This window comes from Pygoscelis adeliae, unplaced genomic scaffold, assembly GCF_000699105.1.
Source record: "Pygoscelis adeliae isolate BGI_AS28 unplaced genomic scaffold, ASM69910v1 Scaffold226, whole genome shotgun sequence".
Classification (NCBI taxonomy): Eukaryota; Metazoa; Chordata; class Aves; order Sphenisciformes; family Spheniscidae; genus Pygoscelis; species Pygoscelis adeliae.
In genome coordinates this window covers 2,973,079-2,983,869 of record NW_008824983.1, presented here as the reverse complement: position 1 = coordinate 2,983,869, position 10,791 = coordinate 2,973,079, and the positions used below count along the sequence as shown (strand labels likewise).

At 39.2% G+C, this 10,791-nt stretch overlaps 1 protein-coding gene across 1 annotated transcript in view; it reads right to left on the bottom strand.

Annotated features, from left to right (window-relative positions):
* OSBPL3 (oxysterol binding protein-like 3) overlaps positions 1 to 10,791 on the bottom strand; it is a 97,253-nt gene that overhangs the window by 78,724 nt on the left and 7,738 nt on the right. The window lies entirely within an intron of this gene.

The following is a 10,791-nucleotide window of genomic DNA, read 5'->3' as shown; positions in this document are numbered from 1 at the left end:
TTGTCAGCACAAAAAAAGAAAGAAGAATCCTGCATAGAAAGAGGTGCCAGGGGGTACTACTCTGACAAACTCGTATCACTATTCAACTGTTGCTTTGAAGCAACCAACATGCAGTTTTGACATTTAGTCAAATGCACTTTTTCTGAAGACAATCCAATTTTACAGTTTTAGCAGCCTGCAGGACTTCTCTGTACAGTATGAACACTACTAAACAGAAATGGCTTATGACAAAGTTTAATGTGCTCAATTTGGGCTAAAAAGGATCAACAGTTTAGCCTCTATATTCATAGACTGTATGGTGCTTCATTCCAATTATTAGATTTGAATTTCTGTTGCACTGAGTCAGTTCCCATATCAGCTTGACGATAATCTTTCCTAAAGTCTGTAATCAACACCAGATGAACCAGTGTCTGGGTACCACATATCATTTATTGTTTATAAAAACTAGCACATCATTAAGCTTCCTCCGGTGCTCTGAGGCTTTCCTGATCTGTCTTCAAGATCAATATGAGAAACAGAATTCCTCAAATTATTTGTACCCTAGATTCAAAACTTATCCACTGTGTAGTTTGTGGGTTTTTCTTAAAATAATAGCTTTAGCAGTTATAATTTAACATTTCTCTTAGTTATTATTTCTATATGCTGTCAATAGACTACACAGCTTCATTTCAGTAATGGAACTAAATTCTTCTGCATTTCTTGAATTATTGACATTACTGCCCTTATTTAGTATTTTTCTTAAAGTGTTAGCATATTTTCCAAGGAAAAAGGAAATCCTTTTCCCTGTTTTCAACTCACTGAGTTTTGAGCAATACTTTTGCCTTCTCTTATCAGTTGTCTACATTTAGTAACTCCTAATTTCATGTTTACATTCAATTCCTTGCTGCTTCTATTTGTTACATTCCTGAAAATGCCACCAGCCCCAGCTGGTTTGGAGTCTAAACATCTGTGATCTAACTTTAGGATTAGATTTTTTTAATGTATGAACTTGTGTATTTTTAATAACAATCCAAATATTAAGGGTGGAAGTTTTTAAAACTAGAGCAAGAAAGAACACTTGATATGTTAACTTTGATATTTTATATTAATCTAAGGTTCTTTCATTTGTGCTGCCTTTTAAGATTAGAGACCTAAAATAGCTATTAATGTAAGAGTTTATTGACATTTTTAGCCTGTAGGAGCATGCAGTGGGCAGATGCAGCTGAAATAACATATTTGAATGATGAACCAGCTTTACAATTTTATTACTCAGACTTTCCCAAATTTATGGCTGGCATTTTTTCCCCAGTTACTCAGAAATTAAGCTGTTCTACATTTAAAACTTCCAACTAATCATATACTAAGAAATTCTCATGGTTAAGGCAACAAAATCACCTTATGATGAGCCTTTGAAAAAAATAAATAAAAATGTGTAGCTCTGAAAAATAGTGCCTTTAATTCTTTGTGTTATTTACACGAACAATGTAAGAGAAATAGGAAAAAAGACATCTGATATAGGTTAGAGACAATTATGCTAGTTATCAGGAGTATATTACGTATTACACTGAAATAGCAGGGACCCTAGAGGGACCCTAAAGGGAAGTGACAGATACAAGGGAACACAACCTAAGCATTCTCCCTCACTAGGCACATTAGGCCATCAGCAGTTCGGTGCTAACTTCCAAAATGCATGATGGCTTAAAAAAATAATCACTATCCCAAAATTAAGAAAAATAATTGAGCTTTTCAACACAGCCCACAAGGTAAGACCTTATGCAGCATGAAAGAAGCATGTGGGTACCGGGGCAGCTTGCTGGTAAAGGCAACATCTTGACTTGAAACATGGGGTGAGCGAGATTCAGTACAGTCTGCTAATTGAACAGCGAAATGGCTTAGTTTGAAAAGGAGTGGGTATGCATGCTTCCGTCACCTGCTTTAACTGGAACCAGAGTGGTGGAACAGGAAAGCAATTGGTCTCTTGAAAACAAGGAGTTGTGAATGAGTGTTGGAGACTCTCACTTAATCCTCTTAATGGTTTGCTTCCTGCTTCTCTGTGGTAACATGCAACTGTGTATGCCTGTGTGCTTTTTCTAACGGGAAGATTTTTCTCTGCTTGAAAGACAGAAAAGCTGAGGGGGAGCTATTAAATTCTGAAAGCTATATTTAGCTCAGAGCAATTAAAGCTAGCACTATATAATGACACTTGTAACTAGCTTATCCATCATGCAAACTATAAGATTTTTAATGTTTGGTTTCAGTAAGACTTGGTATTACTGGCAGCTTTTGCTCACATGCATCAAACTCTGAATTTTAGAAGGCATGTCTGTTGCAGGTTGTTTGGGGCAAGTCACTTGCTTTCTTACCGTTCTCTGTCACTTTGTTTCTAGTTCCATTTTCAGTGTAAATTGGCATAATCCTCTGCTTCCAAAAGGGGTAGTTCTGCTCTTCCCTCCTGTCTGCAGCTGCCTGATTTGTTCTTTTCATCTCCTATATGCTGGCAGCACGTTCATGCAATGAACTGGTTCAGCAAACAGTGTGGCTAAAAATCTGGCTTTTTTCCTGGGTAATTATTAACTGGATTCATTTCCCACTCTCATTCCACTCTGTAGGTGTGTTCCTACTGGTTTTAGTAGGAGTTGCAGCAGAAATAAATGGCTAACTTTGAGAAGGGAGAGAATTGGCTGGTTCCTCCCCAAGGGTTTAGGTCTGCCTGCTGCAGATTTACATCAAATTACACTCTATTGCCAGATTAGGTCTTTGCTGCGCTCCTGGTAGGCTCTTCCAGAAATACTTAAAAATGTGTAGCTTCTTTGGGACTAATACAGTACAAAACAGCCTAATGAATTGTTGTAGAGTTGTTACAAGGTCAATTATTGCATGCTCATTCTTTTTTTTCCTTGGGTACCAAATAATTAATTTCCTCCATTCTGCATTAAATGAGCATCCCTCTATGATAGTCACATGAGCTGTAGTCACCCACTGTGAGATACGTTTATTGTTCAATTTATCCTTCTATTCCAATGTTTGAGACTCTAGAATTTTTCTAATGTCTGTTTGTGAGTATGTCTGTACAAATGTGGATTACTTTTTTTACTTCATAAGCACAAAAAGTTATAAATCAATCAACAGTGCAGTTAAGCTGGTCTGGATTTCCCAGATGATTTTAGGAAGTGTGCACCTGTATTGCAAAATATTCAGAAACAAAACATCATATGGGTGCATTCCTATGCTCACTGATCAGACTAGATCACTGCAGCACGGTGGTTTGAGGAGCAACGGGGAACATAGGACCTTTTCTGAACCAGCGAGTTGTGGCGAAAACTTCATTTTGGGAGGAGGAAGACCTGCTGTATGTGTAAAAATGTAGAAAGATTGTGGAACAACAAAAGCATCAGTTGGCTTTATGGGGTGACTAAGTGGTTGGTACAAGCCTCAGCTCCCTGACTGACTTCTTGGATACCTTTAGAAACATCATTCAAGGTGAAGACCCCTGCGTTTGTCTTGTCCTAGGTGGCATGGAGTTCATGAATTCTGCAGTTGTGAAGACAAGCCAAACTCTTACAGAGGGGACTGCACAATAAAGTGGAAAATTCTGGATATTGTTTTGGGTAACTCTTAGCTAAATGAGGCTTTGAGATTGAAATGGTAGAAATGGCAACTCCCCTTTCCTGTCCTTCAATCTGTGGAAGGATGCAACATGCAACATACACAGTTGCATGTTACCACAGAGAAGCAGGAAGCAAACCATTAAGAGGATTAAGTGAGAGTCTCCAACACTCATTCACAACTCCTTGTTTTCAAGAGACCAATTGCTTTCCTGTTCCACCACTCTGGTTCCAGTTAAAGCAGGTGACGGAAGCATGCATACCCACTCCTTTTCAAACTAAGCCATTTCGCTGTTCAATTAGCAGACTGTACTGAATCTCGCTCACCCCATGTTTCAAGTCAAGATGTTGCCTTTACCAGCAAGCTGCCCCGGTACCCACATGCTTCTTCCCGTGCCACCCAGCTAGGCACGGCAGGGGAGGAAGAGCGAGTCTCCTGCACACACATACAGCCTGACCCTTCCCTGCAGCCATTGTACTGGCATCACATACATGAGGGGGTCCAAAATCTGCTACGGCAGCAGAGACTGCAGCACCCCAATAAAGGCATGAAACAAGTTCTCTCTTCTGCCTTCTTATACCCAATAAGGATTTCCAAAAGTTAATGAAAAGTTTTATGTAGCAGGCTTTAGTTTCCCTCTGAGTTGATAATGGGTTTCACGCAGAAAATTTGGCTGACAGCTAGAAATGTGTTCTACAGATTCAGCATTTCTGTTCATCTTCATTTTAGAGGTCATCATGTAACTGAAGTGCCTGCACTTTGTCTACAATTCTGGGAGTTAAATTAAAAATAAATTTAAAAAAAGCCACTGCTGCAATGACAGTCTTTCCACTTTCCCTCAGGCCATGACTGCAAACCCCCTTTCCCCCACTCTTCCTCTCCTGGCTTGTGCCCTCTACCTATTTTCTCTGTGGTTTCATCCATCTTCTCTTTTCTTTACTGAGCTGAACTCTTAATTTTTATGAAGAGCCAGAAAGCTCCCTACTGTCAGTGCAGGCGTAGACAGACTTCACTTATCCACTTCTGATAAAGCACAGAATCATGACGCCCATTGTCATTAAGATTTTTTTTCTTCTGAAGTAACAGACCAAAATGTGGATAAATAGCCTCAAAAATAGGGATGAATACTGGAGGCACTAAGTATACTAGATCTGTCACACTTACAGAAGGCATTTTTACTTTAAAACTCTGCTAATCACAACAGCCTAGTTAGTACAGATCAGTGTTTTAAAAAACCTCCCACACACACAACATCATGCATCTACTATGGATAAATATACTCTTAATACTACATGTTAACTGTCACGAATCAGAGCTGAGTGACCTAGAACTCCGCAGGGCTCTTCTTAGTTCACCTGTTCTGCTCTCGGGCAGCAGCAACCAGATACAGGCAGGGCAGGGCAGCCTGCCAGGTGTGGCTGCACAAGTCTTGAGCACCAAACCACCTCTCCCCACATTTAAAACCATCATGTAAGGTTCACTGTGTAGAGACATACCACAGGCTGCCTTTTAAGAAATTAGTAGAAAACCCCACACAAGCGGGATGGAAGAACAGTGGAGACCAGCCAAAGCAACCGCGGCATTAGTCTGGGAAAGTAAGCATGCAGCTACAGTAGCATTACGTGACTGTCCACTAAATCTGGATCTGGGGATTAGTAGGAGAGAAAAGATACCAGAAGAAGGTGATTTATTTTCTTGCCACCAGCGATACTGGAGAGATTTTACTCTCCTCTCCAAATTAGAACACCTATGTAAGTATAACCCCTTCTTTTCCTCTTAGTGTCACATGTATACACAGAAACCCACAAAAAAAAAAGCATCATCAGCCTCAGGTCAGGACAGTTGAGGCCTAAACATTCACAAAACTTTCATGGAAGCATTAATTAAAAAGCAATTATGTTAAAACAACAAGATCCATCAGAGTAAATATATACCATCCTCCAGGATCCACCAGAATAAATACATACAGTCCTGCAGAAGCTGCGACCTATTCACAGTAAGTTTATTCAGAGATTTTTTTCCTGCAGAAGAAGAGAAATAGATGTGGCCAGTTATGGTGTCTACAAATTTCACAATCTATTTATTTACCAGATGCTTTTCTCTACACCTGGTGGCCTGCAAAATTGCATCAGCTGCAGCAATAGCTGCTGAAAAAACTCTGGCAACAGCTACTACTGTATCTGTGACTTTATGGGGAAAGAAAATTATATATAAATATTTTCAGTTAAATATATATTAAATGCAACTTGAGGGGGTTTTTTATGTTTTGATACAGATATAAATAAAGTCACATTTAAGTGAGTGCTTTCACAATCTGATCAAATTATTCACATATATCAGCCCTTCCCCTTCCTCCTTACACTTTATGTATTTCCCTGCTGATCTGAAGCTATATTCTTTCTGGGTGTTCAAGGTTACTTAAGTTACAGTCAAATAACGCGGGGGGGGGAGGGGAAGGGAGAAGGGGGGTGTGCGAAATCTAAAGATTATTTGTGTGGTAGGACTTCAAACAATGAATCCAGCTATATCTCAAGGGATTTGATAAAGAGTTATTAAAATAAAGAAGATAAAGATGGGTGAAACACTGGAGTATTCAGTCTCATTCATGAGACAAGGTACATTGACACTCTAGGACAAGGTGACACACCCAAGAAGGGATTTACAGATGAAAGTGAGAAGTGAAAGTTGTTGGGCACCCACGCAATCTCCACATCTAACCTCACTGCACTAGCAAAGGAAAATGAGGATGTGGCCAAGAAGGACTCTTATCTCTGGTTGTTCAGTAAAGGACTGAAAAGTCCTAACACAGATGAGAACAGGGGTCAGGCAAACAAGTAGTCTGCCCTGGTAAACAGGCATGACCAGATAAAACATTATGAAGTTATTTGTGTACTTAAAAGAAAGAGGCCTATACTACAAAACTGATAAACTTGAATTAGGTATACAAGGCTAGATATCTCAGGGGCAACAGTCTTAGTGGCTAAAACACACACTGAAACGTACGTGCTATTCAGAAAAGCCAGTAGAAGTAGGTGCAGTACATATCTACACCACTTAAAACTGTGATAGATCAAAAAAAAACACCACACCACTAAAAAAGTGAAAAGAATCCATTTGGGTCCAAAAAAAGCACTTTAAAAAAAGGACAGTCCTGCTCAGAGTGCTGGGAGTCTGCAGGAGATTCCAAGAAACCAGCCTTGGTACAGATTTTATTTTATTAGAATGAAAAATATCACGGTGAATTGGGCATTACAGGCGATTAACTTCTCTGACTCGAGTAATAAGCAAAAGGAACTAGTTTAAGTAGTCAGGTAGACTGAGGAATTCAGACTCTCTGAATTGATAATGCTAAGCTGCTGCTTCATTAAATGTGCAGAAACGAATCTGGAAATGCCTCATGGGATGCAGTGTGCAGTAGACAACTTGCAAGATGAAATAGGCCTAACTAGATAAATAGCTTCCCCACCCCTCCCAAAAAGACAGGGAAGGAGTTGATTAAAGAAGTTGCACCTCATATGTTAAAGTACAGGAATAAAGTTAAAACTTTCAAAAAAATTATTTTAAAGATATTAAGAACAAAGTTCTTCAACAACACATCAAAACTAAGTGAAGTAGTAACCTGGCAGTGAAAATTTCTTAGTAAAGAAACAAAGACAAGATGTCTACTACGAAACAGGCCTGGAAACTGTCACAACCAGCATGGAATCAAAAGTAACAACTTCCCGAGCATGAGTTAGGAAACCAGATGATACTGCTACAGATTTCTGAAAGAAAAGGGAGATTAAATTGTACATATAGTTGCAAATAAAACTTTCATGCATTCTCAAGTTATTGTGCCTACTTCACCTCTAGCCAATATAAACATTTAAAACCTATAATCTATACTTTTTAAGCAGACAAAAACCACACTGGGAGATACTCCATGATGGCAGGAGAGCAAACAGAATACCTGTCTTTAGAGTTGGAGGCGAGGGGAGAAAAGGGAAATCAGCCCTACTGCAATCAGTAACATGCAAGACTTCAGATTAAGTCAGTCAGGAGGAAATAGCAAAGTCAATGGTAACAGATTACTTTTTTTAAAAAAATAAGACATGACAAAGGAAATCTGTAGATCTCATTCAGACCCGACAACAGCTGCATAAAAAAAATTAAAGCTTCCAATAATCTTATTTAGTGGAATAATTGCAAAGTGATAAGTAACTGGCCACAGAAGACGGTAACAAAATATCAGGCTGGACACGGATCACTGGAAGATGTTGCCAAGAATTATCTTGGGGCTAGTTTTATTTAACAGTCCTATTAGTGGCAAGGGAACTGAAGTGTCTAATAAAAGTTGCTGCTGACAAGGTATAGAGGCACCTCTGATGCACCAAATGACTGGAACACCAGGTGAGGGGAACCACATGAACAAAAGCGGTGACAGGGAATACAGTTTGTCAGTCCTGAAGGCAAGGTCAGGACCCAAGGAGTAAGACAAGCAGAAGTTCTGCTGACAGCTGGAAGTGAGCAATGAGGGGAAGGTACTCACATGTATGAGCTGGTTACACACTCACTCCATCACCAATTTGATGAAGGTCTGAAAAGAGGAAAAAGCTACCCTTTGACATGAAGTAAGGCATTTTCTACAGAGACATATAGGGAAGCATTAAAAATAGTCATTGTGTAAGGCACTGCCAGCATCTAATCTGGTCAGGAAACAAAAAATAGCACCTAAGACACACCTGAGATCACTGTAAGCTTATGCAAGGAAGATTCACAGCAGAATATTGTCCTGAAGTGAATACCATGAGCATATCCAGTCAGCCACATCACAAGATTCTCTGCATCTCTAAATGCAAGTACCCTAGACTGACGGGGAGAGTCTCTCCAATGTGAACGGAGCAAAAAGTTAACCAGTTTACAAAGGCTCAGAGGGAATGCAGATGCTCTTACAAACACTGAGAGAAAACACCAGTTTTAGCCAGGTGTACAAACTGGTCATGGGTACATTCAGCCTGAATCCTGGAATAAAGTTTTAGCCAAAGCAGGGAAGTTTTGAAATAATTTGTTAATGGGACACCTGGGGACAAAGCTCTGACTGTTTTAAGACCATGCTTGGCCACTTTACAAAAGGGAATATACAAATCTATTGACTGCAACAAACATTGAACATGAATATCCAGGAACTCTCTTCCAGTCCCGTGATGTGTCAGTACAGCCACTTTCGGCAAGGAAGTCTTTACATACCACTTATCAATGTTACTATTGCTGATTTAACCTGGGCTGCAAACTGACCTTGCCTTAATACTCTAAAGTTTCCATTAATAAAAAAAAATTACTTCAGCTTTACTCACTTATATGTATTTCTTTTGTGAACAAAGGTTTGGTGGTTTGTTTTTTTTTTAAGGAATATTAATTTCAAAAATTGGCAGATGAAGGAAACTGTACTTTTTAGTACATGTTTAGGCTACCAGACATATACAGCTTCTACTACATCAATTCTGACAAAGAAATTTATTGATATTTTCTTCTTGATTTGATGTCAGTACTTTGCATGCCCATGACTTTCCAAAGACGATGACTGCAGTTTCCAGAGTTCTGGAACTCTGACACACAGAAACAAGCATTTCAGAATCTCAGTGCAGGGAGGAATTAGGGGGATCAGGACAGTTTTCTTCAATTCCCTGCTTCAATAAAGCCAATCCAAGCACAAGTCTAGCCAATCTATGCCTTGTGATTTTTGTTTGCACTCCTCCTACATTCCACAAAACATTCTTGCATGCCAATGTTTCAGTGGCATTCACAGACTGGGCAGAAAAGTTTCATAAGATGACTCGCCTGTATTTACTCAGAACATCCCCATTATTTTCAAGGGCCAAAAAGAACCACAGGGAAGTAAAAAAGCAGTTTGGTCAAACAGAATAAGAAGTGAGAACTAGTTACGTACACTAATATACAAAAATCTGTTTTCCCGCAGTTCATCCGTAGTTCCCTTACCAAATACCACTCTTCCTCTCAGCTGTAAGTGCATTAGGCTAGGCTAATATAGAAGATATGATTTTATTGATAAAATAATGCACAACAGATGCACAGCCTACACCTTCTCTCTTCTTAAGTAACCCATCGCAAGGTGGATCGAGTGGCAATGTACTTGCAGACTGTTGAGTAATGATATTAAGAATTAAAATCCCTCAACGATTCAAGTTCTGCAAGATCTGAGTGCTGGGAGACAGGCCATAGTGAGAAAGGTATTACATCTTCCTAATATTCAAGGGACAAACTTTTTTGGTTTAGAACATAAAATTCACTTAACAGCAAGCAAAGATGATCCTTTTGCAGAAGGGCTCTGCACACTGAACTACTATTTAATAGTTTAATTTCAGAAAACTAGAAGCAAACAACTCTCATCCTGCACTGAATACAGGGTGCATTTATGCTGACCATGCATTCTCGTCCTATTAAAGTAAATAATGCAAGCTTATTTGGGGAGGAACATTTGGTAGTTCAATGTGAACTGTCATTATGTCTGGATTATCAAGACTGAAACAGCATCCACAGTTCAGAAAATGTGGATGTTTTCAAATGCCAAGCCATGCCTCAGAAACCAAGATTTCCTAAGCCTCTTCAAGTAGGAAGCAGTCATCACCACAAAGAAGCCCCACAAATGTTTTCCAAAGTGAGAACACTCAGTCACTTCGTGATACTGAGATACAGCCACTGTTCTACCACTGAATTACTATGAAATTAAGGAAGCCACTTGTTTAAAAATAAAGAGATGGCTGACAATACAGTAAGAAATAAATGGGAGGTTGCATCTTCCCTGCTCAGCTTAAACTAATCAGCTAGGACTAAAAGCAGATTATTAAAGCCTGCCTGATGAAAACAATGATCTTGTATGCATTTAAAAATACTCAGTGGTGTCCCATTACTTGAAATTTGATCTTTTAAAAATGTAAGATTATCACCAGTAAGGGGTCTTCAGTACACCAGCAATTGCATGCATATGACATGGCAGAAGAAAGTGACCTTGTATAATTAAGTGTTCCTGCAATAAAGGAAAAAAAATAGTTTTACAAGTCACCCTTATCAAATACTCCATTTTGTGAAAGCCTGACAATGCTTCCCCCCCACCTTTTTCTTTTAAAAAAACAAGCAAACAAACAATAAGTCTCATCTGCCAAAGTGACATCCTGACAATGCCTCTGTTGTTGATTTTCAAGTGGAAGC